The sequence below is a fragment of the Mirounga angustirostris genome, unplaced genomic scaffold, assembly GCF_029215605.1.
Source record: "Mirounga angustirostris isolate CCGP_5_RB_7025 unplaced genomic scaffold, mMirAng1.0.hap1 SCAF_3, whole genome shotgun sequence".
NCBI classification, from domain to species: Eukaryota; Metazoa; Chordata; class Mammalia; order Carnivora; family Phocidae; genus Mirounga; species Mirounga angustirostris.
Genome location: NW_026991711.1, coordinates 94,974,626 through 94,990,231, shown reverse-complemented (window position 1 = coordinate 94,990,231; position 15,606 = coordinate 94,974,626). Strand labels below are relative to the sequence as shown.

Below are 15,606 nucleotides of genomic sequence, written 5' to 3'. Positions count from 1 at the left end.
TTTACAAGGTTGAGAGAATATATAGCACATTATGTGTGAAAAGCAAAGGCTCGGGCGCCTGGGTGGCTCAGTTGTTAAGTGTCTGCCTTCGGCTCAGGTCATGATCCCAGCTTCCTGGGATCGAGTCCCACATCGGGCTCCCTGCTCTGCGGGAAGCCTGCTTCTCCCTGTCCCACTCCCCCTGCTTGTGTTCCTGCTCTCGCTATATCTCTCTCTGTCAAAAAAATAAAATCTAAAAAAAAAAAAAGCAAAGGCTCAAGCTGTTTTAATACAAAAATTTATAATTTACATTGTTTATATTTAAATGAATGGTTCTTAATGAACTTAATCATTTTTTTCCCCTCTAAAATAAGGTAAGGGCTCACCTTATAATCTTGCTTAGTATTTAATGACCTCTAACAACTGGAATGGATACTTCCAATATTAGCGATGACATTATTTCTTCTTGAATCTGGATTACCATGCTCCCCCAAAATTCTGATCTTAGAATCTATCAAGTAATAGCACTTCAGCAGACATCTACAAAATTACAATGTAAGATATACTGAAGTACTTGATAAAGTATACTTCTTGAAAAAGGGATACTGTAAAAGATTTCTGTAAAAGATTTTAGAACAGTGTTACAGGTTTGCTGAAATCATGACCACTTCTTCCTCCGGTCATGGAGCTCCCACAACAACAAAGAAGCCCTCCAAAACACACACACACACAACCAGGCACACATGCTAGGAAGCCCTATCATGTAGTCCAAGTCCCCAGAGAGTTTAGACATGGCCAGATCTAACTAAAAATCAACTCCACCTCTTTGCTGTAACACACAGTTGTATTTCACATAATAGAATCTTAATGAATAGTAGCCGCTTTTAGCAAGTCAACTTGGGATAAAATAGGTTTGGGCATAAGGACAGCTCATGGAGGCAGGAGAAGATCCTAGATTCCCAGGTGCAATAAATAAACCATATAAATGGTCTAACGAGGCTGGTCAGACTGGCACATGCATGGCTTGTGAAACTTTTATAATTAGAGGTTTGTTCCTTCCACTTAATAAAAAGCTGCCCAAATGTCACACTTAAATAGTTGAAATTTTGCATTTGTGTTCATACCTAATTTTGGTCAGCAGTGCATTGTCGTCTTCATCAGAAATTTGTTATAATTTGTACTCAGTCACTAAAGAATAATAGCTACTGCCCCAACCTCCTCGTCTAGCTTGAAACATGGGCGCCACCAAGATGCCAGCTTACCACTCTTCTCTCATGGACCCTGACACCAAACTCATTGGAAACATGGCACTGTTGCCTATCAGAAGTCAGTTCAAAGGACCTGCCCCTAGAGAGACAAAAGATACAGATATTGCGGATAAAGCCATCTATTACTTTAAGGCCAATGTCTTCTTCAAAAACTATGAGATTAAGAATGAAGCTCTCTCTCTCAAATAAATAAAATCTTTAAAAAAAAAAAAGATTTTATTTATTTGAGAGACAGACAATGAGAGACAGAGCATGAGAGGGAGGAGGGTCAGAGGGAGAAGCAGACTCCCTGCTGAGCAGGGAGCCCGATGTGGGACTCGATCCCGGGACTCCAGGATCATGACCTGAGCCGAAGGCAGCCGCTTAACCAACTGAGCCACCCAGGCGCCCCAAATAAATAAAATCTTAAAAAAAAAAAAAAAAAGAACGAAGCTGATAGAACCTTGATATATATAACTCTCTACATTTCTGAGTGTCTAAAGAAACTCCAAAAGTTGTATCATATGATCTCACTGATATGAGGAATTCTTAATTGCAGGAAACAAACTGAGGGTTGCTGGAGTGGGGGGTGGGGTGGGAGGGATGGGCTGACTGGGTGATAGACACTGGGGAGGGTATGTGCTCTGGTAAGCGCTGTGAATTGTGCAAGACTGTTGAATCTCAGATCTGTACCTCTGAAACAAATAATGCAATATATGTTAAGGAAAAAAAAAAGAAGAAGAAGAAGAAGGTAGCGGGAGGGGAAGAATGAAGCGGGGGAAATCGGAGGGGTAGACGAACCATGAGAGACGATGGACTCTGAAAAACAAACAGGGTTCTAGAGGGGAGGGGGGTGGGAGGATGGGTTAGCCTGGTGGTGGGTATTGAGGAGGGCACATTCTGCATGGAGCACTGGGTGTTATGCACAAACAATGAATCATAGAACACTTTATCTAAAACTAATGATGTAATGTATGGGGATTAACATAAGAATAAAAAAAAAGAAAAAAAAAAAGAAACTCCAAAAGTGCAATTCCAAAAGCCAAGGTGAAAAAGAAATGTATATGCTGGGAATCACTAATTTTCCCATTCCTGGAGAGCCTGGTTTTCCACTTAATGCAATTTATGCCAAACCTGCAAACAAATAGGAAGATGAGGTGATGAGGGCCTACTTAACAGCAACTGAGACAAGAGACTGGACTGAGACTTTGTGAGAAAGTTTTTGACCCTCAGAATGATAAACCTAGCATGTGGTGGACTTGCTTTGTGAAGAGACAGTTCATGAACAAGAGTCTTTCAGGACCCGGACAGTGAAAGGAGCCTGGGCAGACACTTTGCACAGCCGTGGGCAGCATTTTACAGCAAGATGTACACAATTATTTGCCTTTATTTGATAAAGTTTTATACAGAAGACAGAAGAGAGCATGTCTTCACTTGAAGAGCTCTTTATCAAGAATTTGGGTGGGGGAGGGAAGAATAGGTGATTTGAAATTTTCTGCAGTATTAAGCTAGTGCTTAATAAAAATAAGAATAAAGAAATTTCTAACATTCCATGTCAAAAAAAAAAAATAGCTATTGTCAGGAGGCAACCATTACCTGATTTGTCCTAAGGACGGCAGGAATTGCAGCTTGTAGGGGTGCCTGGGTGGCTCAGTCTGTTAAAGGTCTGCTTTTGGCTCAGATCATGATCCCAGCATCCTGGGATCCAGCCCCATATGGGGGGCATGGGGAGGGCGGCTTCTCCCTTTGCCCTTCTCCCCACCCCCTACTAGCCCCTACTCCCACTCACTCTCTTGCACTCTCTCTCTCTCAAATAAATAAAATCTTAAAAAAAGAAAAAAAAAGAACTACAGCTTGTTAGTTTAGGGAGGCAGGCATACTGAAGAGACAGTTTAGAAAGCTAATATTACAGATTATAAAATATGATATTTTCCCAGAGGTTCAGCTACTTAAAAAAAAATCTGGTCAAATTTTTTTTTTTTTTAAGATTTTATTTATTTATTTGACAGAGAGAGAGATAGCGAGAGCAGGAACACAAGCAGGGGGAGTGGGAGAGCGAGAAGCAGGCTTCCTGCCGAGCAGGGAGCCCGATGTGGGACTCGATCCCAGGACCCTGGGATCACGACCTGAGCCGAAGGCAGATGCTTAACGACTGAGCCACCCAGGCGCCCAAAATCTGGTCAAATTTAAAAGCATCCTACTGAAGCGACAGAGAAGCCAAAACCAATAAAAACTTTGGAATAAATTAATAAAAAATATTCAAGGACAGACAAAAGATTTGAATAAATGAAATGACCATGTTGTTAACTATGAAGGCTCAAAGTTGTAAAGAAATCAATTCTCCCCTAAATTCATCTAGAAACTGAATAAAATCTCAATCAAAATATAAAAGGGTACCTTGGGAGACCTGTCACAAATATTTCTAAAATCTATCTGGAAGAATAAATTTGTGAGCTTAGTCAGCAAAGTCACACACACACAAAAAAAGGCAGCACCAATTATTACAACACATTATTAAGCAATAGTTAGACATATAATAGTATACATGAATAAGCTGGTATGATTCATATATTCACCAAAGTCAGTAATAAAAATTTTAAAGGACAATTAAGCTGTAGCAATTCAAGTTGGATAATGAAACAGGAAAAACTGGCAAATCAGTGGAACACAACAGAAAACTCAGAAATAGACTCAAGATTAGAGAACTGAGTATAAAAGTGGTGTTTGAAGGCACCTGGGAGGCTCAGTCGGTTAAGCGTCTGCCTTTGGCTCAGGTCATGATCCCGGGGTCCTGGGATCAAGTCCCACATCAGGCTCCTTGTTCTGCGGGGAGCCTGCTTCTCCCTCTCCTCCCCACTTCTGCTCTATCTTTGTCTCTCTCTCAAAAAAATAAATAAGATCTAAAAAAAAAAAGTGGTGTTTGACATTAGTGGGGAAAAGATTATTTAATAAATGGCACTGGGAAAAACTGGTCAGACATTCAGAGAAAAGTAATGCTAGATCCTTACTGTATCCCTTATACAAAAATAAATCACACATGGAACAAATATTCACACGTAACTGTAAAATCATAGAGAGGCACCAGAAAAATGGGCACATATTTTTATAATCTTACGGTAAGAAAGGCCTTCCTAAGTGAATAAAAATCAGCAACCATCCAGAAAAAGGCTGATAGGTATAACAACAGAAATATATAAGAAAAGACCAATACCTTAGTAGAAACATGGGTAAAGGTAATTGGCTATCTTTAGGGGTGGCTCAGTCAGTTAAGCAGCTGCCTTCGGCTCAGGTCAGGATCTCAGAGTCCTGAGATCGAGCCCTGTGTCAGGCTCCCTGCTCAGTGGGGAGTCTGCTTCTCCCTCTCCCTCTGCCTCCCGCTCTGCCTATTTGTGCTCTGTCAAATAAATAAATAAAATCTTTAAAAAAAAGAGGTTAAGTAGCTGAACCTCTGGGAAAATATCATATTTTATAATCTGTAATATTAGCTTTCTAAACTGTCTCTTCAGTATGCCTGCCTCCCTAAACTAACAAGCTGTAGTTCTTTTTTTTTCTTTTTTTAAGATTTTATTTGCATCCAAGTTCAGACTAGAAATTCTGCTCAATAAACGACTTGGTTTCTTTTTTGCTTTATTTTATTTTATTTGTCAGAGAGAGACAGAGAGAGAGCACGAGCACGAGCAGGGGGAGCAGCAGGCAGAGAGAGAAGCTGACTCCCTGCCGAGCAGGGAGCCTGATGCGGGGCTCGATGCAGGGCTCGATCGCAGGACCCTGGGATCATGACCTGAGCTGAAGGCAGACGCTTAACTGACTGAGCCACCAGGCATCCCTGACTTGGTTTCTTCAATAAATAACACAAGAAATAAAGAAGGGGATGAAGATTATAAATTATAAGAGACTTAAAGAGATCAACCAATGCAACATTTTAAATGGATTCTGATTTGCATAAATGTTTTTAATGTGAGAAATTTTAAACATATAAAAAATAGAATATGACGATATTAAGAATATTAATTCTCTTTATTTGATATTATTATATTTTTGAGTTCTTATAAGAGTAAGGTATATATAGATGAAATGGTATGAATAATCTGCTTTCAAACACCCTGGCAGAGGAAAAACCAGTATGAGAGCATAGATTAAAAGAAAAAATGGCAGAACATTGTTAACTGCTCAAGCTGGGTATATATGGGACCTCATCATACTATTCTATTTTTTATATGTTTAAAATTTCTCACAATAGAAACATTTTAAGAAAAATACACAAAGATCTACATTCAAGGAACTTGTTTTTCATTGAAGTGTTTCTAGGAGTTAACAAAAAATTAGAATCCATCTAGATGCCCATCAACGAAGAACTGCTTAGGTAAACTCTGTCACACAGTTACCATAAGATAAAATCCCCTGCAGCCACTACAGGGGATCCATGGATACCATTTTGGAAGATGGCTATGACAGACCAGTGAACTAAAAAACAAACTAGAAAACCACAGGCATGTAGTATCTCCATAAGCACACGGAGACATCCAGAGTGCCATTTACCAAAATGTTGACAGTGGCTATCTCTGAACGGTAGAAATGTAAGAGACTTCTCTGTTTTATATATTTTTAATATTGCTTGATGTTTTAATAACGATAATGTGTTTTTAAGTTAAGCTGTTTCACTGTATACTTAACATTTGTGCTTCTCTGGTGTGTTTTGCATGGACAAAAAGTTATTTTTAAAACAAAGCCATTTCCTTTTAAGAGGTAACAGGACAAGAGTAAACAAAACAGAATTGATGTATCAATACTGTCAAGGATAGAGAGGGTGAGGAACTTAGTTATGCAACGGACATGCAGTTAAGGGATACCAATAAATCTCAAATGCATGCAACAGTCAGAGGTTCCAGAAGTAGGTCACACACCCAGGACAAGTCTAATCTTGTCTGAGATGGCACAGAGGCACTCGGTACCCAGCCCCTCCCTCCACTCTGATGCTACCCATCACCACCACGATCCACCTTCCATATAGCACTCCAGCAGCCAAGACAGCCCACAGTCTCCCACACATACCAGTTTCCAAGCATCGGCCATACCTTCCGCCCCCGGCTGTCCCCACACTCCCTCTGTCCCGCACCTCTTTGCCTCACCACGCAGGCAGCCTTCAAAACTCAGTCGGGACCACCTGCTCCAGGACACCCTTGCCATCAGCAACTCCTCTGCCCTGGGCTCAGCTACCAGACCCTCTGGCTGGCCACAGCACCTGGTCATGTCACAGGGAAGACAGCTGTTGAAGGGGTCTGGCTTATCAGCCCCTTGAGGGAAAGAATGCTATACGGCTTATTTTGGATACAGCAACATGTGTGGCCTGAGGCACACCAGAACCCCAACAACGTCAGCAGAACCGAGTGCAGCTAAGGGGCTAAGGAAAACCTGAATCCTTTCCTGCACTGCATTCATAGTACCTTGGGGTCTATGAGCTTTTCCACTTCCCATAAAAATATTTGAGACCTTAGGGAGCCTGGGTGGCTCAGGTTAAGCGTCTGCCTTCGGCTCAGGTCATGATCCCAGAGTCCTGGGATCGAGTCCCACACCGGGTTCCCCGTTCCGCGGGGAGTCTGCTTCTCCCTCTGCCCCCTCACCCCGCCCCACCCCCCACCCCCCTCACTTGTGTGCGCATGTACACTCTCTCCCTCTGTCGCAAAAATAAATAAAATCTTTTAAAAAAAGGAAGAAAATATTTGAGACCTTAAAGAAAAGCCCTATTGCTCTAGAATATGAAAACTTTTAAAAATCAGAAGTAACATTTAATCAAATACCTGCACCATATAACATTTGTTTTTGTTTTTGTTTTTAAGATTTTATTTATTTATTTGACACAGAGAGAGACAGCGAGAGCAGGAACACAAGCAGGGGGAGTGGGAGAGGGAGAAGCAGGCTTCCCGCCAAGCAGGGAGCCCGATGTGGGACTCGATCCCAGGACCCTGGGATCATGACCTGAGCTGAAGGCAGACGCTTAACAACTGAGCCACCCAGGCGCCCACCATATAACATTTCAACAGCAACTCAACTCTATTCATAATAATGTTAGGTTTAATATAGGATATGTGTACATTTTAAATGATGTAGTGTGGGGATCTGAAAAGAAACAGTACTGAGGGGTGAGGGGTGTAAAAAAAAAAGAGAGACAGAAAAAGTGACAGTGCCTAGGGGTTAGGAAGGTCTTTAAACCTCCCTGCCTAAAAAAAACCTGTTCTGGCTGATACTTACCCAGCTGGTTTGGGATAATGAAGAAGCCACCATATCCAAAGCAAACTCAACTCTTGAAAACAAGGAAAAAACAAAAGAAACATAAAATCTGTGTAGGAACCTCCTCACAGAGAGCTCCCACGTCCCTGACAGGTAACGGGGGTCTCATTAGAGCCAAGAATGGATGCAGCCCAGCAGCCTCCCCTCCTGGACTAGAATTCCCTGGTCCTTACAGGACAAGTTGGAGCTGTTTTTTTATGGCCCAGGCTCCAGCAGCATGAACGGCGAAGATGGAAATTCAGCATGGAAGGGTCAGGGAAAGCCAAGCCAAGCTGCATGCTAGCTTCCCTAAACACCCAGCTATTCTCATTCCAAGCTGGCCCCTCTCCTCATTGCAAAATTCTGAGCGGAGGGACTGTCAACCAGTTGGCACGGGCTCCTGAGGTGAAAAAACTGAGCACAGTATGTAAAGGCTCAGAGCCTACCATGACGACAAGTACAAAATATGCATACTCACAGAACACTTAGTTGTTGATGTTAGGCGGATCTCTACCAGCCCAAATGAGATAAATGAAACAACTAACTGCAGCCAATGCTGGTTATTCGTAGTGGATAAGGTCTATCAAGTGGTCGCAAACACTGAATTAGTGAACACTGAACCGCTGCTCCTAGGGAAATACAGGGTTAGGTTCTCACGAGTCACTGGTGCATCTGGTCCCAACATTTTCATCAACTGACCAATATGTAACCTTGTTTTATGTGTGTTTATGTTTAAAGATGCCTTATTTTAGGGCGCCTGGGTGGCTCAGTTGGTTAAGCGACTGCCTTCGGCTCAGGTCATAATCCTGGAGTCCCGGGATCGAGTCCCGCATCGGGCTCCCTGCTCGGCAAGGGGTCTGCTTCTCCCTCTGACCCTCCCCCCTCTCATGTGCTCTCTCTCATTCTCTCTCTCTCAAATAAATAAATAAAATCTTTAAAAAAATAAATAAATAAATAAAGATGCCTTATTTTATATTGCTGATTTCTTACTAACATTCAACACACAGCCAACAGCACTATAACTCAGGTCTGGAAAAAAGTTTATCTAAGGCATGTATTTTTCTCCTTCAGGCACATCACAGCCTTCCTGGGCACTTCAGCACTCCAGGTGGGGACCATTTTAAATAGTGAGATCGCCAACAAAAAGCACAAAAATGTGAAAAGCATGGCACTAAACAGAGCGCAAACCAGACACTTGTTTACAATATGAGAGCTGAAACAAGAAGGTCCCCTGGTTTGACCTCAGCTGGGAATGTGAATATTGGTTAACTCAAATTTTTCAGTGTTCTGCACATTTCAACCAAAAAAGTACTCTGAGTCTTGCATACAGGGTTACAAATAAATGTTAGTGAGTAGGCAAATTCACAGAGAATATGCAAATAAGGAAGACTGACTTTATTACCCAAAAAAAAGGACATGCGCCTTTGAAGCATTTGAAGAAAGCATGCTCTTGACCTTTTTGTAAGAGAATGGAATCCAAAATGAGTTAAGTATTAGAAGCTGTGACAGTACGAAAACACTCAACATTCGAGCAGTTAAGATGGAGGAGGATTCTATAACCACCAGACAGAAGAGGGTACTGGGTGACCTTCCTTCCTGCAACCCGCAGGTTTCTGAGAAGTGTTGGATAGGACTTGAATTTTAACAGACCCCTAGGGTGAATCATTTTGGAAAAACTAAAAATCTTTGTAAACTTATATCTACTTCCTAAATGTAAATATTATAAAGCCAAAATTGCCATATAACAAGTTTGCTTCAAAGTTCGTCTTACCCATATGGGGCCCTGGCTGGCTCAGTCAGTAGAGCCTGCGACTCTTGATCTCTGGGTTGTAAGTTCAAGTTCCATGTTGGATGTAGATATTACTTAAAAGTAAAACTTTAAAAAAAAAGCTTGTGTTGCCCACAAAGAAAAGGTACAACTTTCAAAAAATTACTGTTTTGTTTTTTTTTAAGATTTTATTTATTTATTTGAGAGTGAGAATGAGATAGAGAGAGCATGAGAGGGGGGAGGATCAGAGGGAGAAGCAGACTCCCTGCTGAGCAGGGAGTCTGATGCGGGACTCGATCCGGGGACTCCAGGATCATGACCTGAGCCGAAGGCAGTCGCTTAACCAACTGAGCCACCCAGGCGCCCCAAAAAATTACTGTTCTAACCAAAGAATATATATGTATATTGCACTAAATGCCTAGTTTTCCTCTAGAGTTAGGAACTAATATTACAGGGCAAAAAGTTAATTCACCTGCTTTTTGAAACAAATCAATAAAAAGAGGATAAGAAAGACAGTTTATTGTTCCTTTATGTGAGGAAACTAAAGTGGCACAGATGATCAGGTATAAAAGTAGGATAAAGAAGGAATTCTGCTAAGATGACAATCACTGAAATGCAAATGATTCTAAAATCGCACCTTACTGATTGTGGAGTAAAATAATCATATGTATTGCTAAATTATCATCTAAATAGGTCATTTCACCCAAAAAAAAAAAAAAAAAAAAGTTGTTTAAGACCTGGGGAGGAGAGGGAAAAAAAACATTATTTTTATTACTCTTAAAAATAGTGAGCACCTGCTAAATAGGTGAATGATAAATGTTCGCCTTTTAAAGAGAACTCAACCTTGGCCAATAACTTTATATTTCTAAAGTTCATAAGAATCATTTATGAAGTTCGTAAATTAAATCACATCACACTGAAGATTATGACTAAAAGTGAAATGTTGGGCGCCTGGGTGGCTCAGTCGTTAAGCGTCTGCCTTCAGCTCAGGTCATGATCCCAGGGTCCTGGGATCGAGTCCCACATTGGGCTCCCTGCTCAGCGGGAAGCCTGTTTCTCCCTCTCCCACTCTCCCTGCTTGTGTTCCTGCTCTCGCTGTCTCTCTCTCTAATAAATAAATAAAATCTTTAAAAAAATAAAAATAAAAAAATAAAAGTGAAATGTTAATTTAATCTCTTCTGGCCTGTTTCAAAAGCATTTTTTATGTTTTTTAACTCTTAGAGGGAGAACAAAACTTTATTCCAAAAATAGATCTCCTGGGTGGCTCATTCGGTTAAGCAACTGCTCAGGGCATGATCCCAGAGTCCCAGTATAGAGTCCCACATCAGGCTACCTGCTCAGTGGGGAGTCTGCTTCTCACTCTGACCCTACCCCCGTTTCGTGCTCTGTCTCAAATAAATAAAATCTTAAAAAAAAATTAAAAAAATAAAAATAGATCTCGGTGACAATGAAATAGTAAAAGCTGGTCATTATAATACAAATGGGGAAAAATGAACAGGAATTGGCTTTAAATTTTTTCAAAAGCATTTTTAATTAGCAATAATCGCGCCTCGGATAAACCTCATTGGCTACGATACTGCCACTGTGCAAAGTTAAAAGCATAATTTTTAAAATATGAAATTAAGTATAAATTTATAGACTAAGACCACGTGAGGATTAAATAAACATTTGAGAAAGTCATTTTCAATGTATTAACTTATGATTTTAAAGTCTTTAACCTCAACTTTTTTTTTTTTTTTTTTTTAGGTAGGTCAAGAAAAATAGTCTTCCTCCTTAGGTGTTCACATAGCACAGTGTGTACAAAATAAATATTAGAATATTAGCTAAATCTGATGGCTAGCAAACGCTTCTCAGTGTTGTAAGTATTTCACTGCATAATGCCATTAGCAGCTACCCTTTCCTGCGGAAGGGTCATAAGCAATTCTAGTCAACAAACTGTTGAATGCTGTTCACTCTGAGTATATTACCCCCTGAAAAATTAACACCTATAATTCCACAGACCTGCCTTTGTGACTCTCAAATTAGGGCAAATACACAAAATCACAATTTGTGTTCTCTGCTCAAAGCAAGGCAAGATACTCAGAGAACTGACTATCCTGGACAGTTGAGTTTTCCAAAGCGGTTAGATACCTAACTCTTTGGAAAGAATACTTCACACACTTTCCTTCTGAAACACAACATATGGAATACAAGTTCTATTTTTCTTGATTCACAATCATCAGTGAGAACGTTAATCCTTGTACCGTGTGTTGGGAGGCAAGTCTCCACAGATCTCTCACACGTTTGCATCTCTTATTAGGAACTGGCTGCTCCAGTTCTGAACACTCTATGCCCATGTGTGTGTCTAGCAAACAGCCTAGAAATGTCCTCTCTCTCCAGAGAAGACAGGTTTGCTTGCTGTCCAGTATAATAAAAGTAGTGTCTCCGGGGCACCTGGGTGGCTCAGTCGTTAAGTGTCTGCCTTTGGCTCAGGTCATGATCCTGGGGTCCTGGGATTGGGCCCCGCATCGGGCTCCCTGCTCCGCGGGAAGCCTGCTTCTCCCTCTCTCACTTCCCCTGCTTGTGTTCCCTCTCTCACTGTGTCTCTCTGTCAAATAAACAAATAAAATCTTTAAAAAAAAAAAAAAAGTAGTGTCTCCCTCTGGGCTGAGGTTGGGCAGGTTTGTTCGCAGCACTTTATAAAAGATTAAGATTACCTGAACTCAGGGCTCTCCAGCCTGACTCAAACCCACTGCGTGGACAGCATCCTTCTGGGCCATTCCCACTCCCCCCAGGGGATCTGTGGGGCAAGAAGCACTGACACAAACATGCAATTCATGCTTCTGCCTGTGCTATATAGAGTCCTCTGTCTCTGACCCCAGAGTGCCGTGTCTTTTGCCAGTGTCTGGCAAACTGTCACAGGCTGACTGTTGGCTTTCAAGTAGGACAAAATCTCAGCTTCTTCACAGTTCTTGGCAGCTGTTGCTGACAAGAATGGATCCTGCCACAGACAGGGCTTTTTGGATCAGGCAAAGGTCTCGTGGGCTTAGGGGATATAAGAAGATCCCCTGGGATCTGGCAGCAAATGCTCTTGTCCAAGCAGTGGGTGTGGAGGAGAAAGGGTTAACTAACTTCTAGAGGATGAGCAGCAAAGGGGAGGACTGCAAGGAGCTGTCCAGTGGTGCTCTGGCTGTCCCTCAGTCAGTCGGTCGGTCAGTCACTCTCCCTAGCAATGCTGCACATCACCCACCCCTCTGATGAGAGGCAATGTGGCTGCAGCAACAGGGAAGGAGTCTGCAAAGCCGAAACAAATGATGTCAGCAATGAGGATCTAGAGCTTTGGGTGACTGAAAAGTTCATTAAGTTGAGCCAGGCCACTTGGAACTAAAAGCATGCCTTACTGACTGGCATAGAGCTGCTCTCCTGCTGTGCACCCCCAATTCCTCCCCTCACCCTCTACCCTGACATCTGTTTTAAGGAGGAGGAGGATTATAGGTAGGCTGGGCTCTCCCTGTCCCTAAGAGAGACTGAAGGCTTTATGTATCCAAGTACGAGGAACTTCAGGGAGGGGAGGGACTCAAACTTTCTTTTCTTTTTTTTTTTCTTTTTTTAAAGATTTTATTTAGAGAGAGACAGGAGAGAGGGAACACAAGCAGGCGGAGTGGGAGAGGGAGAAGCAGGCTCCCCAGTGAGCAGGGAGCCCGATGCGGGGCTCGATCCCAGGACCCTGGCATCATGACCTGAGCCGAAGGCAGACGCTAAACGACTGAGCCACCCAGGCGCCCGGGACTCAAACTTTCATGGCTCTGTGGATACAAACACCCAGGTACCATCCTACCTGGATCTGTGCTGGGAGGAAGTACTCAGATTCAGCCAATGGGGTTTGGACAGGATTCACGGTGGGAAAGAGACTAACACGACCCAGTGGATGGGGGCCCTTCAGGCCAATTCAAAGTACTGTTGTTTTTACATGTGAATGTATGAATGGTACGTTACATTTACTTACACTTCCCTGTATGTAGTGCCAGAGGGGATTCTTCCCCCATCGGGAAGAGCTACACCACCACAAGCTCCCCAGGCTCCCTCCCTGTGAAGAACCCAAAATGGACACGGTCACTCTGCTCAGTGGCAGAACTTCAAGGCCATTCCCATAGCCCTGGCTAATGTTCCCACAGATGGAGCTTATATTTTTACTGACATCTGAGCTGTCACCAAAGTCCTAGTGGTTTGATCTGCCTCTTGGAAAACTATCCACTGTGAACTGTGACAATTCTCAGCTGCTGACTGAACCACCGGGGCAACTCATCTAGATGCCCTATTCTCCGATGAGACCCCCTGGCCTCCAGCTCCTGCTGGAGCCCGCACCATCCAGACCGCCACCACTGCTACCTGGGTCCATCCTCACGCACGGGCACAACAACAAGAACTCCACCTCTGAGGAGGGCCACCGCCAGGCTTGTGACTCCAGCCAGAAGCTGACGCGTTGGTCCTGCAGTGAGGGAGGCCACATGGCACACACTGCTGCCCAACCCTCACCCCTGCTCCCAGCAGATGGATGACATTTGACCTTTGACCTCCTCTCAAGACTCCACACTCCCGATGGCAGTTTTTTCCAGGTTTCAGTATTAATGTTGCAAATCACCTGACTCTGGTCACGCCACCGTGACCCTTGAAATGAACCTGCGCCGTGTGTTTGGTTTTCCATCCTATTTGCAGTCTGACCATGGTTCATCTTTTATCATCAACACTAAGGAACAATGGGCTAAAAGTCGAGGTATTCCATAGACTTTCCACTCCACCACCCACAGCCATCTGGCGTCATGACGCATTGAAAAAGCCTCCTGAAAAATCAACTTGAAAAGATTTCTCAGCCGACCTGCCCAACCTCCGGGAGCACATAACATGGGGCAGCAGTCTATGCACTGAATGTGGCCACCCCCAGAAAAGGACTGGCCTCTCGCAGCCATTTCCCGGGTAACGATGCGAACACACAAAATTGAGGCAGGGGAGGGGCGCTTATACAGACCAATGTGAAATCCTGGGATTCCACCCTGGCCATTCCTTTGTATAATGCTTCTTTCTTTCCTCTACAGAAACCCCCCTGCCAGCCCAATTGCTACACCCTCCATGTGACAAGAAGCCAAAAGGGGCTTAGGGAATTTGAATTCTGGATTCTCTTGTTGAACTGACCAGGTCCTAGATCACAAGCATAATGACCACTCAAATACACTGCAGGCCAAAGTGGGGGACATAATGAGTTTTATATGGGGGGCCCCTATGAGTTTTACAAAAATTCCCTTTGGGGGCTGGCAGTGGGGATTGGTGCTGGCTGGCTCAGTCAGTGGAATGTGTGACTCCTGATCTTGGGGTCGTGAGTTCAAGCCCCATGTTGGGTGTAGAGATTACTTAAAAATAAAATCTTTAAAAAATATATCTTCAGGGAATAGGAGCTAATTAGAAGAAAGGTAAAGTTATAGCTAGCAGAATGAGACATACAGATTTTTGTAGAGGTGGAGGGAAGGAAATAACCTCAGCATCTAAGGCATCTACACAGAGAACAACTTATACCCCAGGAGATGTGGGTGGGAAGGATCGCTCGCTCATTAGAGATCTGTCTTGAAAACTACCTGCCCCTACAAAAGTCCTCATGAAGCAAAACACCCTGCTGAATTGCCCCCAAACTATTCTAAGCACCTCCAATTTACTGACACCTGAATCTGCCAAGTCCTGAAAGATGGCTCTGACCACAATAGGATCACCATTACCAGAACTGTCTATCAGAAACACATATCCCAGCTCCTATGCCTCCCATGCAAAACACCTGTCAACATTTCCAGGTGTCTTCTTCACTGCCGCACGCCACCCCCTTCCCACAGCCACGCCATGGGACAAACAAATGTCACTCAGCTAGTGGCACAGACAAACAAGACAGACCAGACTGACTGCCCTCAGGCAGTCCCTCCAAAAATAAGTTCCAAATGCAATGATGTGTACTCAAGTGAGAACCCTAATGCCTACCAGCTGGCCAAAGGTTATACTGGAGGCCTTGATGCCTTGTGCCCTCTGAGCCACATGGGTCCCAGTCATACACTGTAAAGCAATTTCTTTCCAAGGACACCATGTGCACCCCCAGGCCTGTGTTGTTTTTTTTTTTTTCCCTGTGGAAGTCAGTATTAACTTGCCTCCCTCCCTAAAACACTGTTATTTGCATCTTAGTCTTGCAGATGTTTTTAAAAACATCATGAGCAAGCTCTTGGATACCAACAAGCAGACCAACAGTGGCAATCACTCCAAAACTAATCTTAATTACTCAGGGGGAGCTTCTAGAAAGATTAACTGGCTCCTTACTTCAAGTGTACCCTATGG

At 43.1% G+C, this 15,606-nt stretch overlaps 1 protein-coding gene and 1 pseudogene across 7 annotated transcripts in view; both read right to left on the bottom strand.

The window, feature by feature from the left end:
* The window catches only part of CUNH2orf76 (chromosome unknown C2orf76 homolog), a 57,991-nt gene that overhangs the window by 32,436 nt on the left and 9,949 nt on the right, over positions 1-15,606 (bottom strand). For 2 of the 7 annotated variants that reach the window (XM_045869001.3, XM_054506243.2), the window contains exon 1: positions 1,242-1,326. The exons of 3 other annotated variants lie outside the window; for them this stretch is intronic. The gene's annotated coding sequence lies outside the window, so the exon portion shown is untranslated. Of the gene's footprint in view, positions 1-1,103; positions 1,213-1,241; positions 1,327-6,342; positions 6,462-15,606 lie in introns of those variants that run through there. 2 more of the 7 variants (XM_045869002.3, XM_064586424.1) reach the window with 2 other exon arrangements.
* LOC123839953 (U4 spliceosomal RNA) lies at positions 10,731-10,855 on the bottom strand (annotated as a pseudogene).